The sequence below is a fragment of the Natator depressus genome, chromosome 4 (assembly GCF_965152275.1).
Source record: "Natator depressus isolate rNatDep1 chromosome 4, rNatDep2.hap1, whole genome shotgun sequence".
NCBI lineage: Eukaryota > Metazoa > Chordata > Testudines > Cheloniidae > Natator > Natator depressus.
The window spans coordinates 37,269,855-37,282,107 of NC_134237.1; the positions used below are offsets into that span (position 1 = coordinate 37,269,855).

The following is a 12,253-nucleotide window of genomic DNA, read 5'->3' on the forward strand; positions in this document are numbered from 1 at the left end:
TCAGGAATGTCCTGCAGTATAAGTGTGCTATCTACTCCTGATTTCAAATTTGTTCTGATGACTAGCAGCGTAGAAAGTGTTTTACTTTCCTGTTCCCCCATACGGTCCGAATAGGGTGACAATCTGTCCCTCTATAGTAAAGGACATCCTTATTTAGTCCCTTAATGTCATGAAAATATTCAATAAGGAAGTATTGCTTGGAAAAATGGTGCATTTTCCAGCAATAGCCGTGCACGCATTATAAATGCATGATTCTGTCTCATTTTGGGGGTATTAACTCTTGGGCAAGGTTTGGCCTATATTTTTCATAAAGTTGTACTTACTGTCCCTTCAATGTAGGGGGTCTCCCTGCTACATCAAGTTGCTTCCTGGTCCTCCTTTTGGTCTCAGAGTATAGGATGCACCTATTTGGCCCACTAAGATTTTTGGGGGGGTAAAAGGGAATACACCCTGAACTCCTCCATAAAGGGACCAGTTGGTCCCAAGAGGCAGCATTGTGGGAACAGATGAGAAAGCATTCCTCTCTGAGAGAATTTTTCATCAAGTCTATATCCTTCTAGACAAGCATTTCTCAACATTTTTAACCACAAAATGGCTGAAAAAAGTCATCTTTGAACCATGACATTCAACCAGGACTTGCATCATGGGATGAATATCGCTTTCTTGCCTATTGTAGTCTTCACAACCAGAGAATAGTGAGCAAAAGTGAACATTAATCAAATTGTTCTAAGCCTGTGTTTGGTTCGTGTTTTCATGAACACCTCCACAACCATAGTTGCTCCTCGAACTAAACAATTACCCAATATTTGGGGTCTTACCAACTTCCATTAGGAAGAGAAAGTGTTGATATTAGTCAGGTATTTCTATTTCAAAATTTCATTTGAAAGAATGTACACAAAATCATGTTTCCCTTAACACAATAGGAACAAACAACAGCAGTCAGTTTCCTTGCTCACAATTTCCAAGTCTGTTTTTCCAGACAGTCTTATGCATCAAGAAGCTCCGTTTCTCTGCTTCCTCTCAGGATCACACTCAGGACTGTTTTCTCTTGCTGTTGTATGGGTTTCTCTTGGCTTTCTTGTCACTCTCTGCTTCTGACACATAGCTGCAACCAATACAAAAGACAAGTAGTGGATTCTGGGTCAGGAAGTCAGGCTAAAGAATCAGAGTTGAGCTGGGTCAGGAGCCAAAGTCTGGGGTTCACAATGAGGCAAGGTCTGGAATGGAAGCAAGCAGGTGGTCTGCATCATTGCTCAGACAGCTCCCTGTGATGGCTTTGTGGTTTATATACCAGCATGAACCAACTAGTAGGCTGCAGAAGGTCGCTACTCAAGCCCCAAAAGGGGGAAGCCCAGTCGAGTGCTTTGCCAGTGAGAAGGATGACTAATAGCTCTACCTGTATCTGGTCTGTGGAATATGTTCTGCAGCAGAGCAGGAAGAGCAGCCTGCACTGATTCAGAAACCCCTGGAATTTCCGACTGTCTGTGTCAAACTGTTCAGTGGGTAGTCGGCTTGGGTACATAGTATAGCTGCTCCTCCCTGTGAGCATACCAGCTGCTTGCATACAGTCTGTGCTTTGGCAGAGAGCTGCATCACATGGGCCTGAGAGCGGGCTAACTGCTTGTGCAGGGACTGTGCTTCCATGGCAAACTCCATAGCTTGGATCTGTAGCACAAGGTTCTCCACTTTCAGACAGGTAACTTGGTCTTGCAGGTCCCAGGCCCTCGGAGAACCACTTCCATCTTCTGTGGAGGAGTTGGATAGGTGAGACAGCTGAAGCAGGTCTGAGTTAACTGTCAGGGCTGATGTCAGGGCTGGGCCATGGGCAGACTTTGTGCACAGGTCACTTACCAAGCCATGGTCAGGAAATGAGTAGCAGAGTCAGGATTGAGCTGGGTCAGGTGCCAAGTTGCAGACAGGAGGCAAATAGCTGAGTTAGAATCAAGCCATGGACAGGAGCTAGAGTCTAGGGTTCACAGAAAGGCAAGGTCTGGAGCAGAAGCAAGCAGGCTGTCTACATCATTGCTCAGACAGCTCCCTGTGGCTTCCTACTTTATATTTAGGAAGAAGTAGTGTCACCTAGTGGTAACCTACTGAGAAGAGGCACATCATGACTCAATCTTGGCTGCCAAGTTCCCTGCAGCTACATGTGACACTTTGTGCAAATTGGTAAATAAGCTCGGCTTCATATAATCTACATATAACCAAAACCTTTTGTTTATGGTCAACTCATCCTGCCCAAGCAGTGGTGGGGTTAAGACACAGAGCTGCACACACAGTTTGGTAGCCATGTATGGGGTATATGAGTGGATGCTAGAGATTATTGAGGGCTGCAGGATGGGAGATGAGGGGCAACTAGGAGGTACTGTGACAGCTGGAGGTGCTGGTCGTTTGCTTGGGTAGGCAGAAATGGTTGGTTGTGAGGTATGTGTTGCTTGCCTGGGTATACTGGAAGGAGAATGGGAGGGTTGCTGGGGCTGTTGAATTTGCTGTGGGGTGGTTTGTGCTAATCTGTGACTGGGGGGAGCCTGGAGTCACTACTGGGACCCTCAATCATCCTGCTACTTCCTTTTCCTTCTCTTCTTGGCTGCTCTTTCCTTGAGATGGAGTATGGGAAGCCTTGACAGGAGAAGCACCTAGCTGCCAACTCAGTAGGTGCCATTGCAGGGACATGCTAGGCTACCCACTGTTCATCTGGATGCTTAGGAATGCAACAGAGATGCAGGAATGTAGGACACATGACAGCACTTGGCAGCCCTGCTTAAACTCTTTCTGTCCTTCCTTTTTCAATGAAGCTGGTGTTTCAAATTACATTATAACTCCAGTTTAACTAATTATTACGGGACAAACCCCCTCCCCAGCACCCAACTAGAGTAGCTGATACTAAGTGATGAGGAAATGTGTAGAGGGCAAACTGCCCCCTAGCTTCAAAGCATCTCCACATGCTACCTTCAGGGGGTGATGAGAAGGAGGGGAAGATCTGCATAGGCCCAAGCACCAATTCAACCTGCATGAGCACTTTGCACTTCCTGCATGGCCTTCCCAAAATCCTGCTTGTAGGCATAGATCTTGCTGGGCATGAGTAAACTACAGATAACTTGATTTAAGTGCAAGGTTAAACTGTAAATAAGGCTGTGTGCTGGAGAAGGTGGTTTTAGGCTTATTGAGATAAGTGGGAACACCCTTAACTGATAAGCTTAAAATGTAGATAAGGTGAGGAGATAAGCTATTGGTCCTTATACTATCTACTGTTCCTTACATGATCTGTAGGAGTCCATACCAATTAGATTCAAGTAGTATATATCAGGTTTCAGAGTAGCAGCCCTGTTAGTCTATATTCGCAAAAAGAAAAGGAGTACTAGTGGCACCTTAGAGACTAACCAATTTATTTGAGCATAAGCTTTCGTGAGCTACATGCATCCGATGAAGTGAGCTGTAGCTCACGAAAGCTTATGCTCAAATAAATTGGTTAGTCTCTAAGGTGCCACTAGTACTCCTTTTCTTTTTTAGTAGTATATATGTTTGTAGCTATGAAAAATGTATATAAACCGTGTAGTGTGACACATGATTTTGAATTATGGTATCACTCTGTGCCTAAACCCTGCATCTGGACCTGGCCAGCGGGGGCATAGAGCTACGTGACTAATAAAGTAGTCTGATCCAGTAAAACTGGATTCAAACTGAGTTTTCAGATCCCAAAGAACTGGATGAAGCGTTCTGGATAAGCCGCGTAGAAAAAGTCTTGGAGGGAATCCCAACGCTGAGGATCCCTCCCCTAAGCAACAGACCCAGTAACACTAGAAATCTGATAGCACAAAAACTGTACTAGTAATTGGAAAAGGAACCTTATCTGAGGAACTTTTCTAAACAGCCTCCATTTTTGTTTCCTACAATTTTATTTATGAAAACACAATTGAGCTGAGCACTTTATAAGAAAAACCCTCACTCGAGTCCTTGCATATGCAATGTTGTGCATATACAAATAGATGCCAGCCCATTGTCTCCTTATAAGATGTAATGTAAAATATGGACATAGACACATTGTGTCAGTCAGATCTCTGCAATATGTGAAAAATATTGATTAGGCTAGAAACTTCTATTGTCATTAGGTCAGCCTCATTAGACTAAATTTAATCTGGAAAGGAGTGAATGAGAAAATGTAGAAGTATTTTCTTTGAGATCAGATTCACTATTAAGGAGGACATTACAATTATTACAGAAGAACTGTGGATAGATAACCTCAAGGGATATCAGGGTCCCATGACACATCTTGGCACAGCTGTTTAACCCAAGTGTAGCCAAGCGCAGTTGGCCCTCTTGGCTCCTGTCTTTGCTTGGTTCAAATAAAGTCACTCAGAGACCCTCTGGTTCTAAAACCACTGGCGCTTTTATTTACAAGTCTGCGTTCCCACCACCTTCTCACCATACAGCGTACACAGCTCTAGGTTCTTTGTGCCTGATCCGGGGGTGGGGAAGAGAGGTGAGAAAGGACTTTCTCCCTGCACTCACTCTCCTCCATCTCACCACCTTGGCTTCCTTCATCCCAGGCTCTTATAGAGCCCTGGGCTAATTGCGCTGGCAGCTGGCTCTCATTCCCCAGTTAGGGCAAGTTCTTTCCAACCAGATCCACTTTATTCACCTAAATAGGGCTGGCATGGCAGGGGACTGATTCTGCAGCCTTTTTAATCAGTACCCTGTCACACCAAGGAACTTTGAATTTACCCCTGCCATTCAAGATCACACTTTCCCCTCATTCCCTTCATCTGTATGTAGTGCTGCACCGTGAACCCCAGGATCTGACTGCATTGTACTTCCCACCTCTCCATATTCACCACATAAATTCCCATCTCTCACATTTCTTTTTATTCTCCTTTACTCTCTGATTTTAGCCTTCCCCCACCCCTGCCTCAGCTGCTATATTTAGAGAACTTCAGCTTTAAAAATAAAACATGCATATATTACAAAAGAATAAAATAAGGTTTTTTTTTAAAAAAGTTTTAATGTTAACTGCTCTTGAATGATTCAAGGTTCTGATTGCCTAAAACAGGCCTAATTTACATATTATCTTTCATATACTTCATTTTAAAGTGTGTTTCAGATGAATAAATAGTACAGGATAGTAGATAAATACATATAGGCAAATCTGGCAGCTGTCAGATGCTCAGCAACAAACACAGACATTAATATTCTACATTTATCCAGCCATCTATCTTTATATTATTTTCGGTGACTGACTTCTTTACTGAGTGCATTGGAAAATAACTCCGAACCACACCACCCAAAAAGAAATATTTTAATCTAAGTCAGATTTTTCAAACCAGGACATTCTAACTTAAAAACAAATTTCTGATTAAAAAAATCCAAATAAGAGTATTCAGAATAATGCCAAGGGCTCCTGCTGAGTGCAAGTTGGAACATTAGCCTAATTCTCTCTCTCTCTTACACTGTGAGTGATATTGGTTATAACAGTGATGAAGACATTTAATTATGATTATGAATAGCTTCTAGAACTATATTCAGGCAATCAGCATGTAAGCAGTTTTGAAATGATGTAGCATTTGGTGTCAAGGAGGTCTCATGACAAGGTTGTAGATGCTACTGGATAATCTGGAAACATACATTTGGATTTGTGGACCATCAATCACACATTGATCTTATTTAACAAAATATAAGCAGTCAGATATTTTCAAATAAAATAGATTATGCACTTTTAGTATTTTCTTTATATGTAACGGCTTCCACTATTGTAAGCATACTAGCTCCCTGCTCTACTGAACTAAATATAAACATTCATTGATAAGGTACACCATTTTACAGTGAGCAGTCTAATATAGTAGGATTTGACACACTCTCTCCCCCAATTCCCATGCACTCTGTCTCTCTGCAATGTCATAATTATATCTCTATATTTATATAGATGCACATAAATTACTTACATACACGCAATTGATTTCTTGCATGGCAGACAAGACAGACAGTTTTATTTGGTTTCCAATAAATATTCAACATTCCATTCAGTTCTCTACAATTTATATGGTATTTGTGGACTGTGGAAATATGTGCAATTATCTCACACCATGCAGGGACTGTGTGCCTCTGAGCAATGTGATAACAAATGTATACAGTGAAAGTAAATTCCGAGTTTAATTCTTCTCTTTTAATTTTTTTCCTGTTGTGCTCAGGTATTCCATACTAGGGAACTCATATTAGTGTATCTTGTGCATTATGTATGTGCCAAAACAGCTAAACACAGCCATCATGGTTAATTAAGCTAGCCTTAACTCTGAATTTCCTTGACTTTTTATTTAATTTACACTTACCGGGGCATAGCTGATATGGATGCTAATGGGAGTTGCATGGCTTGGTCCTCATGAACTTCTGTGAAAGTGTATCCTTTAATATTACACACATCTTTGTATCCAGTTCCTGTTGCTCTGTGAACAACAAAAATGTATAAATACATACATGACTTTCAAAGAGAAACAAAACCAGGATACCACATTTTAAAAATATATATCCATGTGCTCCATCACTGCATGCCAACAATGCATTCTGCATCATCCTTTACAATGATCCCAGAGGAAGCATTTGTTAATATAACTGTTCCTATTCACGCATTCTTATAATATTTGTGACTCTTCCATGCCACAGTGTTCCATACCAGACATGACATGATGTCAATGTAACATTTCTTCCTTACATCTTCCAGATATCATGAAAAGGTAAAGAGAAAGGCACACTGCATGCATAGTACAGCATTTCAATGGCAAATTACTATACTATATTTCTTGAATCTAATTGGTTTGGACATCATACAGACCATATAAGGACTGGTTGCTTATGTCCTTATCTTATATACATTTAAAAAAAAAAAGTCTTTTTACAAAGTCAGAATTCCCATTGATTTCATTGAAGGTTACATGTGTATACAGACTGAAAAAACTGAGCGCGGGAAGTATTTTAAGCAACTGTTACATGGAAGATATTCCCTCTACTTTATATCTGTCTGTTGCTATTTATGTCAAGAAGAACGGCATATTGCATGCACAGTAATAGCTTTTAAAAGGAAAAAAAAACTAAGGCTGTTATACATTATTTTTATTTTATAATTAATCATTAATATTAACGAGTGCCCTTTATAAAATAAAAATCATAAGCAGAAACATCAATTAATACATTGCTGAAGATTTTGTTTCCTGCTTGATCTCAACTTCTCATAAATATTTGTAAGTACACAGGAATCAATTCACTCTCCTCTCCAAAGAAACACATGTTTGAGACATGCAAGAGGGACAGTAAAATTCTCTGGACTCCAATACCTTCTCCAGTGTGATAATATCCAGGTTCATACTTCCATCTCGAAGATATGAACACCACTATCACACAAATGTCACAATGTTTGTGAGAAATAAGCACTTGGATGAAAAACAACTAGGTCAAGCTTAACTCAGGCAAGTTGAAATGATGGTAGTAAGAAGAGGGGACTGTTTTGATGTGCTAATTCAGGCACTTAATGGATGGTACAGTAAAGGCACTTGCACCCACACTCCTAAAATCAAAATAGTGGGAAGCCTTAGGTTCCTGTTAATCACAGCTCCTTAACATTCAGGTAAGGATGTCATTTGCTAGAAACACCTTCTTCCACTTCCAGCTTGACAAAAAAAATATGCCTTTTATCTCAGATGATGAGCTATTTGTTCATCACTTAAAGACTGGACTACTGTAATTTGACCTACATATGGCTAAACATCAAGGTTATTCAGTAAACCTAATTTGTGAAACATTTGATGGCCTCCCTACTGAGCCAGAAAATATGCCAAGAACACATTGTGCTCACTGACTCCTCTGTTTATTTCAAGGTCCTGAACTAGCTAAATGATAGATCTCAAAATGTCATTGTAAATGGGGAATCATCATCAATCATGTATATTTCCAGAGTGGTCCCATGGGAATCTACCATCGGCCACATGCTATTTAACATTTTAACAATGACCTGGAAGAAAACCAAAATCGTTACAGATAAAGTTTGCAGATGACAATTATTAGGGGAGTCATAAATAGTGAAGAGGACAGGTCACTGAAACAGTGTAATCTGGATCTCATGGTAAGCGGGGCACTTGGGAAAAAAACATGTTTCAATATGATCAAATGTAAAGTCATACATCTAGGAATAAAGAACTGAGGCCATACTTACAGGAACGGGAACTGTATCCTGGGAATCAGTGACTCTGAAAAAGACTGGGGAGTCACAGTGGATACATAGCAGAACTCTCAGTACAGAGCTGTGGCCAAAAAAGCTAATTGATACTTAGACGTATAAACAAAGGAATATCAAGTAGGAGTAGAGAGGTTATATTAGCTTTATATTTGGCACTGATGTGACCGCTGCTGGAATACTGTGCCCAATTCTAGTGTCAACAATAGAAGGAAGAAGTTGAAAATTTTAAGAGGGTTCAGTGAAGAGCCATAAGAATAATTAACAGCTTGGAAAACATGCCTATAGTGAAAGATTTAAGGAGCTAAATCTATGTACTTATCAAAGAAAAGACTAAGGGATGATTTGATCACACACTATAAATAGCTACATGTGGAACAGACGTTTGGTAACAGTGGGCTCTTCAATCTAGCCAACAAAGGTATGAGACCCAAAGTCTGGAAGTGGAAGTTAGACAAATTCAGACTCAACATAAGGCACATGTTTTAACAGTGAGGGTAATTAACCATTGGAACAACTTATCAAGAGTTGTGGTGGAGTCTCCATCACTGGAAATTTTAAAATCAAGATTAGATATTTTTCTAAAACACATGCTGTAGTTCAAACAGGAATTAATTCAGAGAAATCCTCTGGTTTGTGTTATTCAGGAGGTCAGACTAGACAATTACAATGGTCCCTTCCGACTTTGTAATCTGTGAATATTTAAAGGCTCTCAACAGACTGAGCCTAGGCTATTCCCAACATTGCCGCTCCATTTATTATCTACTGACAAGTGACAACAGCCCAGGACAAAAATTTGGGAATGGAATACAGGGCACTCTCATCAGAGGGTCCTAGACAACGAAGTTCTCTACTGGAGGAGAGAGAACCAATTTAAGCCTGAACAGTTTTAGCGCCCAATGCAAAATCCACTTCATCAGGGTCTTGGGGCAGTATGGCAATACAAATAACATATAATAATAAACACTACTCCTATTAATAATAACCATGCTTTTAAATTTTTGACCAATAAAAATGAAAGCTATACCATATAATCTCTGTAAGATACCATCCTTGTTAGGAAAGCTGTCTTAAGAAACCTTTCCAAAGTTTCACCATCTATATTGGGATAAACCCTCACATGGTGTAAATAGGCATAGCTTCATTAAAGTCAATGGAGTATGCCAATTTAAACCAAATGAGTGTATGACCCACTGAGTACAATTATGCTCCAACTTATTACAAGACCTCTAAGCAATTGATTTTTATCAATCCCTTGACATGTCATTTAAGGCTGGTTTCACTGTATAAAAATATGATCAATTTGTGGACGGTCATTTTGGCTTTGTATGCTTTACAAGACTGCTAAGCTTCTTACAGATATAAAGCATAAGGAATTTAAAAGAAATAGTTAAAATTAGGACAGGCATGTGGCAATTCTCCAAAACGAACCATATTTTTGGAGTTTAATGTAACCACCCTACACACACCCAATGTCATGTAAATTTAGATGAGGCATGATGTGAAGCTGTCAGGTGGGGCTGTAAGCCTATAGGCATAGTGAAACAATAGTACCTAAAATTGAGAAGGATCTTCTTTTTTGGCACAGTTCCAGAAATACTGCAACATGACTAATTAAGGTGCTGAAATTAATTTTAAAAGTAAAAACTGTAATGTGGTATTTGTTAGCCAGAGCTTCCAAACAACAATGTATTAAAATATGTTTATTGGTTTGCATGCACAAATAATTTTCAGAAATGATAAAACTGTTAAATATGTGCCCAAAATGTCAAAAATCAACATTTTGCAGTATACTAACATGAAATGTTTTCACATCAAATATTCTTAATTGTCAAAATAGCTAATAAGTGATTATAATAGTTTTCTATATTTTCAGTTGAAATTTGCTGACCAGATCAGTCTCACACTGAAGGTTTTACACCAGTAGCAATAGATTGCATGCCCCTAGTTTGTACTGCATTGTGGGTAGGTGTAAATTTATGTGAATTCATAATGTAATGCTTCTCTATTTGTAAGCTTTTGTCTATACAATGTAGCACTTTCTCTGCCTGGTAGAAGGTTTTAATTTGTAAATGCCTATGCATGCAGAACTAGCCTTTGAGATATTCCAGAAACTAGCTTTTAATTTCAGTGACACTTATACACAGGTAAGGATTAGTGTTAGATACACAGTTTCATATTGGGCTTCAATCAAAGTGCTCACTAAATAAAAATGGCAATTTTGATACTAAAATAGACCTAATTTATATCTAATTTAGCATCAGTCTGTACACATGTACAAAAGGAAAAATGGTAGTAGTGTAGGTGGTAATCCTAACAATATTTTTTAGTAATTTTACCTCCACAGGTAAATTTCAGTATCTGGACATGAAGGATAAAAGCCCCTTAAAGCTTACATCAAAGAGAAAAGGACTCGCCACAAACTTTGAAAAAAATGTGTTATTTGTCAAGAAAATCAATGGATTACAAAACTGTCAAAAGCCACCAGTGCTGGACAGAATTCTGTGATGCTGACAGCAGAAGCCAGGAGAGATGAATTGTACTGGCAGCTACTGGATGAGTTTTCTAGTTTAGATGATGTGCCACCAATACTCTATCACAATAGTTGTTTTCAGAAATACATGAACTAGTTGAATTTGGTGCATGTCAGAGCTGTATTGAATACAGAAAAGAAAACTAACTCTGAATCTGATTAGAAAGCATCATGTTCACCTGCTTCTATAGACACCAGAGCAAGCACATCCTTCAGTGTTTGGTCCTGTCACATTATTTACTTGAGAAAAACAAGAAAGACAAAAAACTTCTCTCAAATGCTTCTATTTTATGAGCAACCAATCTAAGGGGAGGCAGCACTTCAAAGAGGAGATAACATGTTGTGCTGAATATTTGTAGAAGACTTGATGGCTAAGGATGCAGTTTATCACTCAACACACCTTTCTTCCTACTTGAATAAAATGACTCTTAAAGCAAAACCATCTGGTTTACATTGCATCAGTAGTGTCACCTTATGACACTGCATTTTATCAACTGATTGAAAAGATAGACAATTATCTTATATCTGATCCACTCCAAGCTGCTAGAAAGATATAAAGCCCTATTTTCCTCAGATGTAGAAACTGGAAGCTATTCCAGTAGTAAATTACAGGCAAGATTAGAAAAACATGATGGTTCTTCAATTTAATTCTGTGCACAGCAAGGACAAGGCAAGTTACCATTGTTTTACACAGTGCAACAACATTAGCTGATGCTATCCAAGCAGCTAGTAATCTGAAGCAGGAATTTAAGTCATCCAAATGCTTTGTGGGTGGTTTTCTGGTGAGTGAACCTGATTAACAGGTTTGACCCTGAATCACATCCAGAGGTGTTTATCAAACTTATCTACAAGACTGCATGTAACATCAAATTTACAAGAATCTCAAATGAAAATAGAAGATGTTGGTGAACAACAAATGAGAGATTTGAGAAAGGTGCAGAACTAGATTCTGATGGTACATATAGCTTCTTCAGCCCAGTCATTAAATATTGCATCAAACATATGCTGACATGGCCAAGATGACCAAATTTAAGTCTGGCAAGGGAAGGACAATCACAGCAGCTATCAGTCCAGAAATTGTTTTCTGCAGAGTCCTCTCCTTAGCAAGATGCGGAGATCATATTTAAATGACAATTATTCTTAGTCACCCAATAAGACCTATGCACAAGTCCCTCTTCCATGCTGCTGAAACAATCAGAAAAACAGACAGCTACATTAGGGCATCAATTGGAAGCTCAAACTGAAAGAATTCATGAGCTAACAGCATGAAACAAAGAAACCACAGTGTTCATCAGAGATACCATGCCTGTCATACAAATGATGGCTGAAGACAAATTCCACACATTGGATTAATTGAATGAGGTAGATCCTAAAAGGTATTTGACACAGTTAATTCTGTAATCAAATTGTTTGACAGATATGACAACAGTAACTGTGAAAATGGCAGAAAGGTAGCAGTAGACAGGATCTAATGTTGGATGCAAAAAAAAAAAAAAAAAACAGAC

The 12,253-nt window shown here is 39.1% G+C and overlaps 1 pseudogene; it reads right to left on the minus strand.

Moving 5' to 3' along the window:
* LOC141986232 (bifunctional heparan sulfate N-deacetylase/N-sulfotransferase 3-like) overlaps positions 1 to 12,253 on the minus strand; it is a 51,037-nt pseudogene that overhangs the window by 25,447 nt on the left and 13,337 nt on the right.